The sequence below is a fragment of the Protopterus annectens genome, chromosome 10.part0 (genome assembly GCF_019279795.1).
Source record: "Protopterus annectens isolate FY-2018-M chromosome 10.part0, PAN1.0, whole genome shotgun sequence".
NCBI classification, from domain to species: Eukaryota; Metazoa; Chordata; order Ceratodontiformes; family Protopteridae; genus Protopterus; species Protopterus annectens.
In genome coordinates, this window is record NC_056744.1 from 1,157,231,758 (window position 1) to 1,157,247,239 (window position 15,482).

The 15,482-nt window shown below is 48.5% G+C and overlaps 1 protein-coding gene across 1 annotated transcript in view; it reads left to right on the top strand.

The window, feature by feature from the left end:
• Nucleotides 1–15,482, top strand: part of ZSWIM5 (zinc finger SWIM-type containing 5) — a 1,363,657-nt gene that overhangs the window by 1,292,939 nt on the left and 55,236 nt on the right. The window lies entirely within an intron of this gene.

The following is a 15,482-nucleotide window of genomic DNA, read 5'->3' on the forward strand; positions in this document are numbered from 1 at the left end:
TTGTCTGGTTGGTGGTCTTTCCCGTTTTTTGTAACTTTGGCTTCCTCCCAGTTAAATGATTTTGGTGTGTTCTTTGTCTTTTTTTTTTTTTTTTTTGGTACTTGGTTAGTTTTGCAACCATGTCAGACAAACCAAGTAGGCTTTAAAAGGTGCTCGTCGTGGTTGGAAGATGCTCATGTTCGACTCACACAAGGAGTGTCTCTATTGTCTGGGCACCGACCACTTGGGGGTGAATGTCAAATTTGTGCTGCATTCAACCCCAGGGCTTTGGCTGAGTGCTGGAACAAGTTATCCGAGTCATGCAAGGTCCAAACGTTCAGATCCTCAATTGCCATCCAATCCGAGGCGGACAGATCCGGGATCCAAGTCAGATCTCACCACTGTTATAGAGGACTCCTGTTTGAGTTCTGGCTTGGGGCAGTCCCCTTCTACCAGGTGCAGATGCTGATCTCCTGAGAGGCATAGATGGTCCTTGGGGTCCAGGCATCCATCCCCAGCTAGGTCCTCTGCCTCTTCTAGGTCCTCCAGGAGCTTGCTACCCTCCGATATGGACAGGATAAGGTCCTTCCTCAAGGCTCAGATTGAGTTGGGCCTTCTTGCATCCCCTGCCCATCTAGCCAGGGGCTCTTCTCCTATCCCTATACTTTCTTCTCATCCAATCCCAGGTAGTTTCAGACTTCCAGGCCTGGGATGCATCGAGGAGGAGACTGGGACGCCTAGGTCCCATTCTGTCTCTACCCCACCTGACTTCCTCTGCTTGTCCTTCCCCTAAGACAGAGCCCCCGGACTGACCTTTCATCTCAAAGCCCTTGGGTGAGGGCTGTGGTCCTGTGTTTTTGGATTGGTCCCTTCCCCTTGGTACTTTGGCCCTCAATAGCTTGGGGCTGGTACTGTTAGGAGTCCAGGAAGCATTGGCTTGCTCTATTCCCTCTTCTCAGGTGGGTCTGCCTGCTCGGAGTGGGGATGGGGCATTGTCCAGCCCTTCAGCCTTCCAGGTAGTAGAGAGGATGTTCTCCATCAGAGTTACCTCCCCTGCTTTCCATGGACCTCCCCAGCCCCCAAGAGCGGACTCTTCTCATCCTGTTCCTGGCAGGAGTTACCCCCCTTGGGGTTCTCCTCTTTTCCGAATCATCCCACAAGCCTCCCCCAGGAGGAGGTGCCTCGGAAGAGTTTGTGCAAGAGAAGGCACCTAGACTCCCCTATGGAGACTCTCACCAAGGAATACGGACCTCTATGAAAGGGGTGGGTCTCCCAGATCCTCACCCGAGGATGTCTCCTTTGGGGACATCATAGCAATCCTCAACTTAAATGGTGGGTGGTGTTCCCTACACTCGTCCTTCAAGGAGTCCATGTTCTTGAAGTCTTTTGGGACGGGACCATCTACCTCCTGGATTCCCCCCTGCTGACAAAACTCCTAGACCTCATTGTCAGCAGGGCATAGAAGGAGCCGGATACTGTGGAGGCAGTGGAGTCGGTACAGACAAGTTTGAGTCCTCCTACAGAGAGTCAGTTTTGGTCAAAGGACATGCAAGTCAATGGGATTATGGTAGCTGCCGCCACCAAAAAGGAGTTGATGGTGCAAAGTACATCTGTTCATCTCCCTAACAGAGAGTCCTGGGCCATCGATAGACACGGAAAGTGGGTCTTCGCCACAGCTACCTTCAGTCTGCAGGTGCTTAAGTACTTGGCACATTTCACCTGACTCCAGACGGATTTGGTCAAGGAACTCACCACTTCCCTATTTGAGTTTTTGCCTGCCGGGGAACTAAGTAAGGTGTCCCCTCTCGCTTCCCTGTCAAATTCCTCAATGAGGCTGATTTCTAATTCTGCAGAGGGCGCCTCTTGAGTGGCCAGTGCACACATCGCTATTCGACGCCACGCCTGGCTGCACCTTTGCAGGTTTGCAGAGTCCTTTAAGGCGTCATTCACCAAAGCCCCCTTTGATGCATCTCCCATCTTTGGTCCTTCAGTCAAGGAAACAGCCACAGTGAGCAGGAAGGCAAGACCTTGTTGGCTGTGGGAATAATTTTCTACCCCTCAGCAGTCCTTTTCTAAGACTCGATGAGAGACTAGGAAAATATGGTTTTGGAATTTGCAGTTTCCTTTCAAGGTGGTCAGGATGTGCCCTCTTCTAGAGGTTGGGGGAGAGGGTTCAATGGCAGATGCCACCCCGGGGCAGAGAGGGTCCGCAAAATCAGGGCTCCAGGGAACCCTTCTCTGAGAAGCCCTACCAGTGCTCCTGATGCGCTGCCCAACTGTCCTGCTCTGGAGGCAGTCGGGGGGTCATTTGTCATTGCCACCTTTGGCCTGGGCAAATATTACAAGAGATTGCTGGGTGCTAAACATTATTTCCAGGGGCAGTTTCATTCCCTTTTGTCAGCCACCCCCTCCAATCAGGAAGTGCCTCTCTGATGTGCCACCCCATCAGAGGGAGTTAGCTCGAGAAGTGGTCAGATTTCTTCAGAATAGAGCCATTCAAGAGGTCCCCAGGACATTGAGGTTCCAGAACTTACTTTTGCTTCTTTTTGGTGCCAAAGAAGATAGGAGATCTACGTCTAATTCTGGACCTAAGCACATTAAATCTCTGTCAAGAAGTCCAAGTTCCAGATGGTCACTGTCTAGTCCATCATGCCTCTTCTCCACAAGGACGATTGGATGTACTCTGTGGATCTCCAGGATGCATACTATCATATAAAAATAGACAGGAGCTGCAGGAGACATCTCCACTTTCGCATAGACACCATTCATTACCAGTTCAGGACTCTGCTCTTTGGTCTCACCACAGTCTCCCTGGTGATCACCAAGTGCATGGCAGTGGTCGCAGCTCAACTGTGATTACAGGGATTTCAGGTGTTTACTTGCCTGACGATTGGCTCCTCACAGCTTCCACTAAGCATTGGCTCCTCACAGCCACTCAGTACACACTTTGCCTGTTCGACCAGTTAGGCATCACACTGAGTCTACTCAAATCGAACCTGATTCCATCCCAAAACTTGGAGTTCATCGGAATTCAGCTGGACACTGTGTCAGAGATTGCAGCGTTACCTCTCAGGCTTGTTCGTCTTATCAGATCTCACATTCAGTGGCTCCTAGATCTGTCTCGTCCTCAGGTCCACTTCATTCTCAGGGCCTTAGGGTCAGTGGTGGCAGCCATCTGTTTGGTGCCACTACCCATGTTCTACATGAGGGTTTTGCATTGGACTCTAGCAGTCCAGTGGTTGTCTCTGTCTCATCCGATGATGGCCTCAGTTCATCTCACCCTGGCGTACAGGCATCATCTCCTTTGGTGGATTCATTCTCCGGATCTCCTTGTGGGCAGACCGTTTTCTCTTCCTCTCCCCCAACGCCACCATGACCTCTCGATGCTTCCCTGTTGGGGGAAGCATTACCAGGGAAAGACTGCCCAAGGTGTATGGACTTCTGCAGAGACCAAACTGCACATAAATGTACTAGAGATGAGAGCAATTCTTCTCACGTTGCAAGCCTTTCAGGACGGTCTCCCTCTAGGTACCATTGCATTTCACACGAACAACATGGCAATTGTGTGGTATGTCGACAAGCAAGGTGGCACATGCTCTTATCTACTTTGTCATGAGGCCAGTGAGGGTGTGGGAATGGGCAGTGTCCTCAGGGTGCGTTCCTCTTGCAATGCACATTCGCAGGGAGTCCAAAATGTTAGCGGACAGACTCTGCAGGGACATCACAAGTGATCCTTGAATTCCCTCAGTGGTGAAAGAGAGATTTTCCTCTGGGGTTGTCTGAACTACGATTTGTTTGCTTCCCCTCACAACCACAAATACAGGCAGTATTTTGCCCTCATTTCCCCAGGGATGCTTTGGTTCACAACTGGCCTCTGGGTTTTCTTTATGCTTACCCTCCTATTCCTCTCATTCCCAGAGTGCTTTAGAAAGCTCAACAACTCAAGGCCACCTTGAGCCTCATTGCCCCCTTTTGGGCTCAGCAGGTGTGGTTTTCCCTCTCCCCCTTAGGTACTAGATCCTCTTCCAGATCTCATTTCTCACCCCTCCAATCTTCTGATCCCAAACCTTCAGACTCTGTGTCTGACCGCATGGTTTGTCCACTTCCCATAATCCTAAATCAGTTTTGGCTTTTATTGCTCATCAGAGACATTATTTTGGCCTCTCAGAAGGCCTCCACCAGGAAGGTATACGCTAGTAAATGGAAAAGGTTTTCCATTTGGGCAAAGCAGTATAATCCTGATCCCCTCTCGGCTCCCATTCCAGATACCTTATTGTTCTTGTATTCATTCGTTCAGGACAGAGCTAGTTTCTGTACTGTCAGATTCCAGTTGGCAGCCATTTCTAACTTCCATGTTTGCATGGAGCCTACTTTTTCTTCTCGCCTTTGTAAGGCCTTTTCGAAAGGTGTTTTCCTGCTTCGGCTCCCAGTCAAAGATCCTTCTTCCCCTTAGGACCTTTAGTTTGTACTGCAATCTCTTACACAGAGTCCCTTCAAGGCTGCTGCAACTTGTGATATGAAATTTCTATCGTGGAAGACCGCTTTTCTGGTAGCTATAACTTCGGCAAGAAGAGTTTCCAAGTTGCAGGCTCATTCTATTTAAACCACCATATTTGGTATTTCATAAAGACAGAGTGGCTCTCCGGGCCAACCCTTCCTTCATGCCCAGAGTAGACACTGAGGTAAATTTGAATCAGTCCATTCAGTTTTCTTCCCCAACTTCTCCAGTAAAGGGGAATATTTGCTGCATACACTTGACATTCATAGACCGTTACAGTTCTACTTGAACAGGACCAAGAGCTTCCGCAAGTCTGATCAGCTGTTTGTGGCCTTTCTATTAATAGACAGGGTAGGGCGGTTACTATTTCTCATTGGATTTCGAAATGCATTTCCATGGTTTATTCTTCAAAAGGCTTGTCATTACCAGGACCAATCAGAGCTCATTTCATGAGATCTGTGGCTACGTCAGCTGCCTATTTGGCCCGGCATTCCTTGGATGAGATTTGTGCGGCAACCACCTAGTCTGCTCCTCACACTTTTGTCACTCATTATAAGCTCAGCTTAGTTTCCAGGACCAGGGCTTCCTTCGGCTCCACAGTCCTTTGTCATGTCCTTCCATGAGGTCACCCAGGGTTTTATGGTAGCTGGGAACTCTGAACCAACAGTGAGGGATAATGACAGGGATAACATCAGATAGTTATGTACTTACCGTAACTTGACATCTGTGTTATCCTATGTCACTATTCATAACTATATCCCTCCCTCCTTCCCTCATCCTGTGGGACTTAGAGGAAGTGGAGATGTTCTGTCTGGTGTTAAGGTCTTCCTTAGCTGTTTTATAGCTCTAGGGCAGACTTGGTCTGAGGGGTTAGAGAGCAGCAAGGGATTACAGGAGTGGGAGGAGTGCGAGATTAGAAGCTTTCTGAAAAGTTGCTGGCTTGGATCTGATGTCCGATCCTATGACCCAAGAGTGATGAATAGTGACATAGGATAACACAGATGCGAAGTATGATATAAGGAAAACAGTGATCTGAAGTAGTTAACTTCATTTGATCAGCAGCCTGTGGGTATCTGATCCGATTCAGATTCGAGCCGGCAGCTTTCCTAGCTATAAGAGCCGAGCTCCAAGCTCCTCCCCCTACCCATAATGCCCTGCCATCTCCCTGTAACCCTCAGATCTCGTTTGCCGCGGCTTCTGTAAGCTTCTTAGCATGAGCTCCGAGCGTGGTACTGTGAGTTTAGGATTATATATATATATATATATATATATATATATATATCTATCTATATATATATATATATATATATATATATATATAGATATATATATATATACTTTGTCTAATTTTTGTCCGTCTTTGTGTGTGTGAACGCCCTTCTTATTCTATTGGCCTTTGTGGGTAGTTTTAAAAAAAAAAAGAAAGAAAAAAACTTTTAGTTAGTTTAGTTTATTCCCCTCCACCACTGCATGTGTGAAGGTGTGTGTCTGTGGGCCTGTACTTTCTTCCAATATGTCCGAAGGCCCAAAAGCTGTGTTCTCAGAATGCTCCGAGTGTGGCCATAAGCTGTCCCCAGCGGATGGCCACACTCGCGTTATTTGCCTGGGGGTTGATCACCTTACTTCAGGCTGCACCATTTGTGCAGTCTTCAACCCCAGGGCGTTGAGAGATAGAAGGGCGAAGCTGATCCTGGCGGGCCTTTTGCCCCCGGATTCCACTTCGTCCTCCTCTTCCTCTGTGGCGCCAGCCCCGGCTGCTCCACCTACCGCCTCTGATCCCCTGGCCGGAACTCAACCTCCCTCTTTGGCCCAGGAGAAAAGGGACGGTAAAAAGAAAGAGAAGGACAGGGAAAAAGAGAGGCACCGTAGTCACAAGAGGCGGTCCGAGTCAGCTCCATTGGCTCCGCCGTCCAAGCAGCTTGCCTCTCCCCTTAATGTCTCCAGGCCTTCTCCCTCCCGGCTCCGTTCTCCACGTTTCTCCCTGGAGCCAGAGGAGGAGGACCCGGTCACCTTCGAGGTCATCTAGGCGGCCTTCCCAGCCGGCCCCGGTGACCTCATCCAGATCAACCAGGAGTTTATCTGACACAGACATGGACCGGATGATGCGTCGGTTTCTTCAGGCCCAGCTGCAGATGGGAGTGCTCTTGCCTCCTTCCCTTCGTGGGGGAGCTTGACCCCTTTTTTCGCCCCCATTGCTCCTTCTCCAACCCGCTGTCAGGGTTCTGAGCTGTCAGATCCGACTAGTTTCGGAGCCGAGGTGGTGTCTGTGCCGACAGTGTTCCCTACTTCGGCACCGACTGTACCCTCGAGTCTGTCAGATCCTTTTTCGGATCCGAGCCCTCCGGGCCGTGAGTTGAGCGTCTGATCCGGAGGGGTTAGTGGGCCTTCGGCTCCATTGAGATAGGAGCACACTACCCTTTCGGATCCGATCGGGTCACCTCCGGCGCCGATCCGCACATCGGATCTGAGGGGACTGCTTTCGGATCCTAGGGAAAGCAGCTCTCCATTGGCATTCGACGTAGTGGAGAGGGTCCTTTTGAGGGATTTGAGGCCCCAGGCTCTTGCTACTGATCCAACCGCCATTCCCTCTCAGACGGGCCTGTCTTCCATCATCCGGCCCCAGGGACAGCCTGCGCCTATGTCCCAGATAGTTCCCGTTGAGGAACAGGACATTGTTGATGAGGCCTCTTTGGACAGCCCCCCCCCTGAGGAGATCCCTCACAAACGAAAGTGCAAGAGGGAGGCAGTTGGACTCACCTGAGTCCCTCACAGAAGACACGGACTTAGAGGAAGGATAAGGTTCCCCAAGGTCACCCCCTGAAGACGTCTCCTTTGGAGACATTATGGAAATGTTACGCATTAGAGGGGAGTGGTCTGCCCAAAAGCCTTCCTCGGATGAGTCTGTGTTTCTGGAGGCATTTGATGCAGGCCCATCTACCTCTTGGGGTCCCCTCCCGCCGACCCCCTGGTGGACCTCATAACTACCAGGGCATGGAAGGAGCCGGACAATGTCGAGCCAATACCCAAGAGACCTGACAGGATACTCAGCCCTCCCACGGACAGGACAGTTTGGAGCAAGGGCGCCCCAGTGGATGCCATGGTGGTGGCGGCTGCTGCCACTAAAAAGGAATTAGCACAGGAGAGTTCCTCGGTGCATCCTCCAAACAAGGAGTCTCGGATGATGGACCGCCTTGGAAAGCGGATGTTCGCTTCAGCGACCTTCTCTGTAAGGTCATTGAATTGTATGGCACATGTAATCCGGCTCCAGCGGGACCTTATCAAAGAGTACCCTGGGTCACCCCCGGAGTCCATGTCAGCCAAGGATAAACGAACCTTCTCAGTTCGGATGGCCACTCTCAAGTCAATTACTAATACATCTATGCGGCTTCTCTCCCATGCTCTGGAGGGAGCGGCTAGAGCCAGAGGAACAGGCGGCGTCTTACGCAGACAGGCCTGGCTCCATCTCTGCGATTTTGCGGAACCCTTCAAGGCATCCTTCGCGGATGCCCTTTTTGACGGTTCTATGCTTTTTGGCAAAACCGTCTGCTTCTCCAGAGCGAGAAAGATGGGAAAAAGTCTGCCATCGGGATCCGCTTCTCGGCTCCTCAGAGGTCCTTCTCTAGGAACCAAAGAGGACAAAAGAAGATGTGGTTCTGGAAAGCTCAACAATCCCATTTCGCTCCGGATCCTTCGTCCTTCAGAGGCAGAGGAGGACAGGGTGGATGCCGGCCCAGAGGCAGAGGGGGGGGGGGTGAAGAATTTCGAGTCGAGGGAACCTTTTTTCGATCTTCCCACACAACAGCCCTGAGGAGTTACCCGACTACTCTTCTCTGGAGGCAGTCGGGGAGCGCTTCTCGAGGAACCTAGCAAATTGGTAGTCCTTCATGACAGATCGCTGGGTGCTCTGAATGATATCCAGAGGCTATTCGATCCTCTTCCTAACGTACCCTCCCCGGTCAGGGAGTCTCCCAGATGTTCCACCCAATCAGAGGGAGGCAGCAGCCCTTGAAATACAAGAGCTGCTAAGAAAAAGAGCCATCCAGCACGTCCCCCTCGGGCAATCCGGATCGGGCTTTTACTCCAGGTTCTTTTTGGTGCCAAAAAAGACGGGGGACTTATGACCCATTCTCGACCTGTCCACACTGAACCTGTCAGTCGCCAAAGAAGAGTTCTGGATGGGTCACTATTCAATCCATTCTCCCACTTTTACAGGAGCATGACTGGATGTGCTCGATAGACTTCAAGGATGCGTACTACCACATTCTAATGGACAGGCAATCCAGGAGGTTTCTCCGCTTTCGGCTGGGAGCCAGCCATTATCAGTTCAGGGTCCTCTCCTTCGGTCTCACCATGGCCCCAGGGTGTTCACCAAGGTCATGGCAGTTGTAGGGGCACACCTGAGGCTTCAGGGAATACAGGTCTTTCCTTACCTGGATGACTGGCTCCTAACTGTCCCCACCAGGGATCAACTTTGTTCAGGCAGGGACTATTTCTTACATCTAGCCCGCCACCTAGGAATCACGATCAACCACAAGAAATCCTCCCTTCAACCTACTCAGATTTTGGACTTCATAGGGGCCAGGATATACCCGATACAATCCAAAGTCTTTCTGACGGCGGACAGACTTCGCAATCTGAACCTTCACATTCTCACTCTTCTACAACCATCAGCCTCCCAGCGGGGCTAGTCCTGAGGGACCTGGGGTCCATGGCAGCAGCCATCAATCTGTCGCCTATCACACGTCTAAAAATAAGAATCCTTCAATGGACCTTACAGGTTCAGTGTTCCATCCTACATCATCCCCTGTCTGCACCTACTACTTTGGTGGCTCCGCTCCAGAGACCTCCGGGAAGGGCGCCCCTTCATCTTGTCCCCACCCCAAGTCACAGTGACCATGGACGCATCTCTCCTCAGGTGGGGGGGCATTGCATGGCAGATCCGTCCAAGGCACGTGGACTCACACAGAGACCTCATTGCATATCAATGTCCTGGAGATGAGGGCGGTGCTTTTAGCGTTGCAGGCTGTCCATCCCCTTCTTCCTCCAGGGACTATTGCAATTCAAACAGACAACATGTCCGTCGTCTGGTACATAAACAGGGGGGAACCTGATCTTACCCACTTTGCAGAGAGGCCATGAGAGTGTGGGAATGGGTGATATCCACCAACCGCTTTATCATAGCAACGCACATTCCGGGTCTGTCAAGCATTTTAGCGGACAGGTTGAGTCGAACGATCCTCTCACCTTACGAGTGGTCTCTGAACCCAGTAGTAGCGGAGCAAATCTTTCTCAAATGGGGTCAACCTTGCTGTGATCTGTTCGCCTCGCCTTCGAACACAAAGTGCAGCGAGTTCTTCGCGCCAATCCCCCCACCGGGGGAAGTCCCCTGAGACGCTCTGGTTCATGCTTGGCCATCCAGTCTTCTGTATGCTTATTCTCCTCTTCCTTTGGCAAAAATTCTTGCAGAAAGCTCGTCGGTTGGGGAACAGAGTTATCCTCATAGCCCCATTCTGGCCTCGCCAAACTTGGTTCCCATGCCTATGGTCTCATCTAGTACATCATCCCTGGATGTTAGATCCCATTCCGGATCTGATCTCTCATCCTTTAGGATTGACGACCCCCGACCTGGACTACCTCAAGCTCTCGGCTTGGTTGATCCAGTACCATTGATGGCTAGGACTCCCAGTATATCTTCCTCAGTTAAGGCCATCCTGGTGGCTGCCCGTAAACTGTCTACCAGGAAAGTCTACAAGAGTAAATGAAAATGTTTTTCTGTCTGGGCGGAGCATAGGAACTTGGATCCCTTCACGGCTGCTCTTCCAGCAGTTCTAGATTTTCTATCCCATACTTTTCATCAAGGAGCTAGTTCTTCTACTGTTAAAGTCCAATTGGCAGCTATTTCCCACTACCACATTGGAAACAGTTTAGGCCCACTAGCTTCCTCCAAGATTTTCAAAACATTCCTGAAAGGAACCTTTCTGTTAAGACCCCCCTGTTAAAGACGCAGTTCCTCCATGGGATCTAACCCTAGTTTTACAGGCTCTGACCCGTCCTCCCTTTGAACCTGCGGCTTCAGTCTACTTAAAATATGTATCTTGAAAAACGGCCTTCCTGATTGCCATTACCTCGGCTAGGAGGATATCGGAGCTTCACGCGCTTTGCAGTAAGCCTCCATATATCATCTTTCATAAAGACAGGGTTTCCCTCAGGACTAACCCCTCCTTTCTGCCTAAAGTGGCTTCAGAAGTCAATATCAACCAGTCCATCAATCTACCTGTCTTCTTTCCTAAATTTCAAAACAAAGGAGAGTATAGACTCCATTGTCTGGATGTTCATAGACAGTTACGATTTTACTTAAACAGAACAGCCGATCTTCGAAAATCAGATCAACTTTTTGTGTCATTTGCTAAATCCTGTCTGGGTAAACCAGTCACTAAAGTAACCTTAGCTAGATGGATTTCCCAATGTATCCTTCTCGCATACAAAAGCTCTGGTCGTCCTGAGCCCCTGAGGGTGCGAGCCCATTCTACCTGATCTATGACTACTTCTGCTGCTTTCTGGTCAAGGGTTTCTTTGGATGACATTTGCTCAGCAGCTACTTGGGCTTCCTCTCATACCTTTATTACACATTATAAGTTGGATTTAATATCCAGAGGACGCACATCTTTTGGCTCTGCAGTGCTCCGGAATATCCTTCTATGAGGACCTCCCAAGTTGTTGGTAGCTGGGGACTCTGTCCCACAGGTTGCTGATCCGATGGAGTTAACTACTTCAGATAAAGAAGTTATGTACTTACCATAACGTTCAATCTGAGTAGGTAACGTCATTTGTCAGCAACCAACCCGCCCTCCATCCCCCAGACCCTTAGTTCGTTTTGAAAGGATCAGGATACGTCACTTCCAGATGACATCAGGTGGAATGTATAGTTCTCCTTAATGGTATCATAGTATTTTTCTGTGACTTTATGGCAAACTCGATCTGAAGGTTAGAGGGAGATGGCAAGGCTTTCTGGGTAGGGGGGAGGAGCTTGGAGCTCGGATCTTACAGCTAGGAAAGTTGCCAGCTCAGATCCGAATGGGATCCGATACCTACAGGTTGCTGACAAATGAAGTTACCTACTCAGATGGAATGTTATGGTGAGTCTATAACTTCTTTTTCGCTTAACATCCTTGTCGCTTAATGTTCTATGGGATAAAACCTATCCTAGACGTTAAGTGGATCATACCTGTAATTCATTTCCATATTGCTGATTACACTCTCCCCAAGATCTTACAGCCACCTGGGGAAGCTGCTCCCTTTCGCCTTACCTTAGCTACACTTCTGCCAAAAAGTATAGCATTTATTTAATAGGGAGATTTACATGTTTTAGTAGAATATTTAAACATAGAGTAGAGGTGGAATCAGAAGACTGAAAGGTTACAGTTCTCCTAACCTTGCAGGAAAGTCGAAATGCATGTTTGTGGAAAAGTAAATATTGTTTTTCACTGAAGTAGATGTGTATAGGTACTTCAACATGGGAGGGGTGGACGTGGAGATGTGAGCAGGATCTAAGCTATTATTGTCGAGTTGTGGGTGGTTGCGGAATGGAAGCAGAAGGGGGGGAGCAAAGCAGGCAGTCAGTCTGCACATATACAGAGTCCGCAGTCTCCTGAGCAGTGCTGTCATATTGTGGTAAGTCCACAAATTGAAGGTTAAAAACACGTTTTAGAGCAGTGAAAGCAACTTGTATGAAGTTCTTATCCTGCTGGTATAGTGCTTTGAATGCTTCAGGGAAAGAATATGTCAGTAATCCATAGAGATATGCTGGTCTGATATGGAGACAGAGGAGGAAAGCATTCTAGTTGAGTGACGAGCAGGCAGTTGCTGCAGATCCATCAGGCATGTGTTACTGTTATCCCTGGAAACCCAAACACTCCATCAGCCATATTTTAATACTGCCTCTGGAGTCACAAACCTTTCCAAACAGAGCAAAAGCCCATAGTAATCAGGGAACTGGTTTACATTTTAGAAAATGACATTACTGTGTAAGATAAGGAAATAAGAGCTGCCCTACATTGTGCACCTAATCCCAGGACACCAAGGTAGATAAGTTCAGGATCACAAGCCTTCATAACAGAAGCATAACTGTTTCAACCATTGCCATGGGGCTGGTACATAGAGCCAGTGCCATACCCCTCAGCTGTTCAAACGAAGAGCAAAAAAAAAAAAAATACTTCCTGTAGTAAGCCAATCACAACAGCTTATTGCAGTCAGATCTATGCCCCCCCCCCCAAGCTGTTCCATTAAAGTATTAAAAAAAAAAACAGACACTCCTTCTACTGGCACACGAACCAGGTGGCCAGATGCATGACATGTGCCCCCCCTCCCCCAACCATTCAGGTCCCATTTCTGTGCCCTGCCCTAAACCCTACTTCAACTTATTTTATTAAAAAAAGTCTTTTAAACTGTAGCAAACTGTTTGCTACAAGTATAGCAAACAGTTGCTATAGCTTTTACCCTGTCGACACAGAGCGTTATGATACTCGTGTTTTAATTAAATAAACGAACTGTTTGCTACAAATGTAGCAAACACTAAATAAACTTTTCACAAACTAGCGAACCAAAGAAGAGAAGCCTCCGACCAGAGAAAACCAGGCTCGTAGTTTTATAAAAAACAGCATGCTACCTGTGGATTTTTAACTTTGCATCTGTGTATTTTACTGAATAAATTCAAGAACTGTTTTTTATAAATGTAGCAAACAGTTTAGATCACACACCATGATACTGTGCTAAGGTTTGACCATAAATGCAATACTGGCTTATTGAATTAAGGATTGACTGGGATAGTCTGATCAAGCCCCCAGTGTTTTGCACCCAGGGCAGTTGGTCCTATCATCCAGCTGTAGCTACACTGCTGCTACATAGAAGGTCTGTGATTGTACTTGTGTGTAGTACAGTGCATGAGCTATTTGGGATGGGCAGCTTTGTAACTCTTGTAAGAGAAAGGAAGAGACTGATCACACCGAGAGAGTGCAGTACAGAGAAGACAAAAAAAATTGCAGAGAGTATTAGCACAGCCTAACAGAAGCAAGGTCTACCTACTTGAGGGTCTGTTGATTAGTAAATGGGTATGGAATGCTGTTCATATCCTGAAGTATACAGCAGTCATAAGCAAATCAGTTAAAAAGCACTGATATGGAAAGTAGTATGCCAGTACTCCACATGGAAACTGGTGAGAGGTGAAAGGATTCCACTGCAACTGCCTTATGCGCTTTGACCAAAAATGTTTAACAAAAAAAAAAACTGAAACTTGAGGATGTTCGTGTTACCCTGCTGCAATCATCACACTTGGGTTATCCTGCCGTCAGGCGGTCCCGCAGTCAGCCTGAGTTCCAAAGTCTTGGTCCGGCGTCGGTTGCTGTCGCTTCTTCCCTGACGTCAGTGCGCCAGGGGTATATGAGGCATCCAACACCATTTTCTTCAGTCTTTCTTGCCGCGCGGTGGCCAAAGCAGAAGCAGTTCGCAGTTGCCGGTCGGCCGACACCTGATATTTTCGAATCGAATTTCAGTCCGAAGTCTTCAATAAAGCTAAGTACCCCGTTGGGGAACCTTTTTCTTGCCTCAGTCCGATGTCAGAAAAAGTTAACAATTGCATTTCTTGTGGGAAGCAAATACCTCATAAGGACTTCCATTCTTCTTGTATTCCTTGCCTAGGCCCAGACCACGACGTCACAGGTTGTCGGTTTTGTGCTAGGTTTAATAAACGAACTATCAAACGCCGTTTTGACTTCGCACGACATTACTTTGATATGAAATTTAATTATATCATGCCGTCGGAGCAGCTGAAGACCGGCATGCATAAAAAACGCAAGGATAAGGACGGGCAGCCTAGGAACAAGCCAGACTCCAAGGCCTCTGCTGGGCCTGTCGCCGGTTCTCCGTTTTTCAGTGAGGCGCCTAAGCAGCCCCTGACGACTGTAGAATTGGAACCCCAGACAGCTACGGATTCTCGCAGCCATCTTCATTAGGTCCTTCCGACACCGGAGCAGAAGGAGATCCCGGTGCAGTAGAAACACCCTCGGTTGCAGAAGGTGTCTTCAGACCGACTACACTCACCATTAAATCTTATGCTAAGCTTAAAACTCCATTAAAACCAAAAAAGGCTGCACATCAGTCTGCAGTTCAAGGCCCCATGCCTAAGAAACAGATGCTTCAGATGGCTGAAGATTTGATTACCCCTAATCAGGGGTTCCCATCCCTCTCCAGATAAAAGACCAAGACAAGAGGAGGATTATGCTTCCTCTGACCAGGTTTCAATTTCCTCAGATTCTTCTGAGGAACAGGATTACACTTTTCCCCCTTATGAAGACTCTGATGCTGAAGACTCTATTCCCTCAGCATCTCCCCCTGAAGACTACCCCTTTGGGGAAACTTTACATACCATGAGGGAACATTTCCACTGGGAAGGCCAGGACTACTCTGATTCTAAGAAAAGGCACCGAGAGTTCCTTTTACTACCCCAGCACAGACCACTTGCTATCCCTCCAGTTTTAGACATTGTGGATGATGTTTACTTGGAGTCTAGTCTAAATCCAGACTCTCTACCTCCTGCTCCAGCCATACCAGACAGGTACTACAGAGTACCTGACTCTCACAAATTCCTTTATAAATGCCCTGTGGCTGACCCAGAAACAATTTCCCAGGGTCCCAAAGGGTCTAAAGCTGCTATGGCTAAAAATCCTGTGCCCTCTGAAAGGGATTCCAGAGCCCTAGATAGATGGGGAAAGAAGATATACACCTCAGCTACTCTGGCTATGAGAGAATTAAATTGTCAGTTTCACATGCTGAAATATCAGCAATTCCTAATGTCTCAATTAAAACAAAAAATGAGCACACATTCTGAACAGTCTGAATACAAGGAAATGCAGGATCTGTTGCATGCAGCTGAACAGGTGGGCAAACATACTTTACAATGTGGATTTGATTCATTGGAAGCTTCCTGTAGAGCAGCTGTTACTGGGTCTGT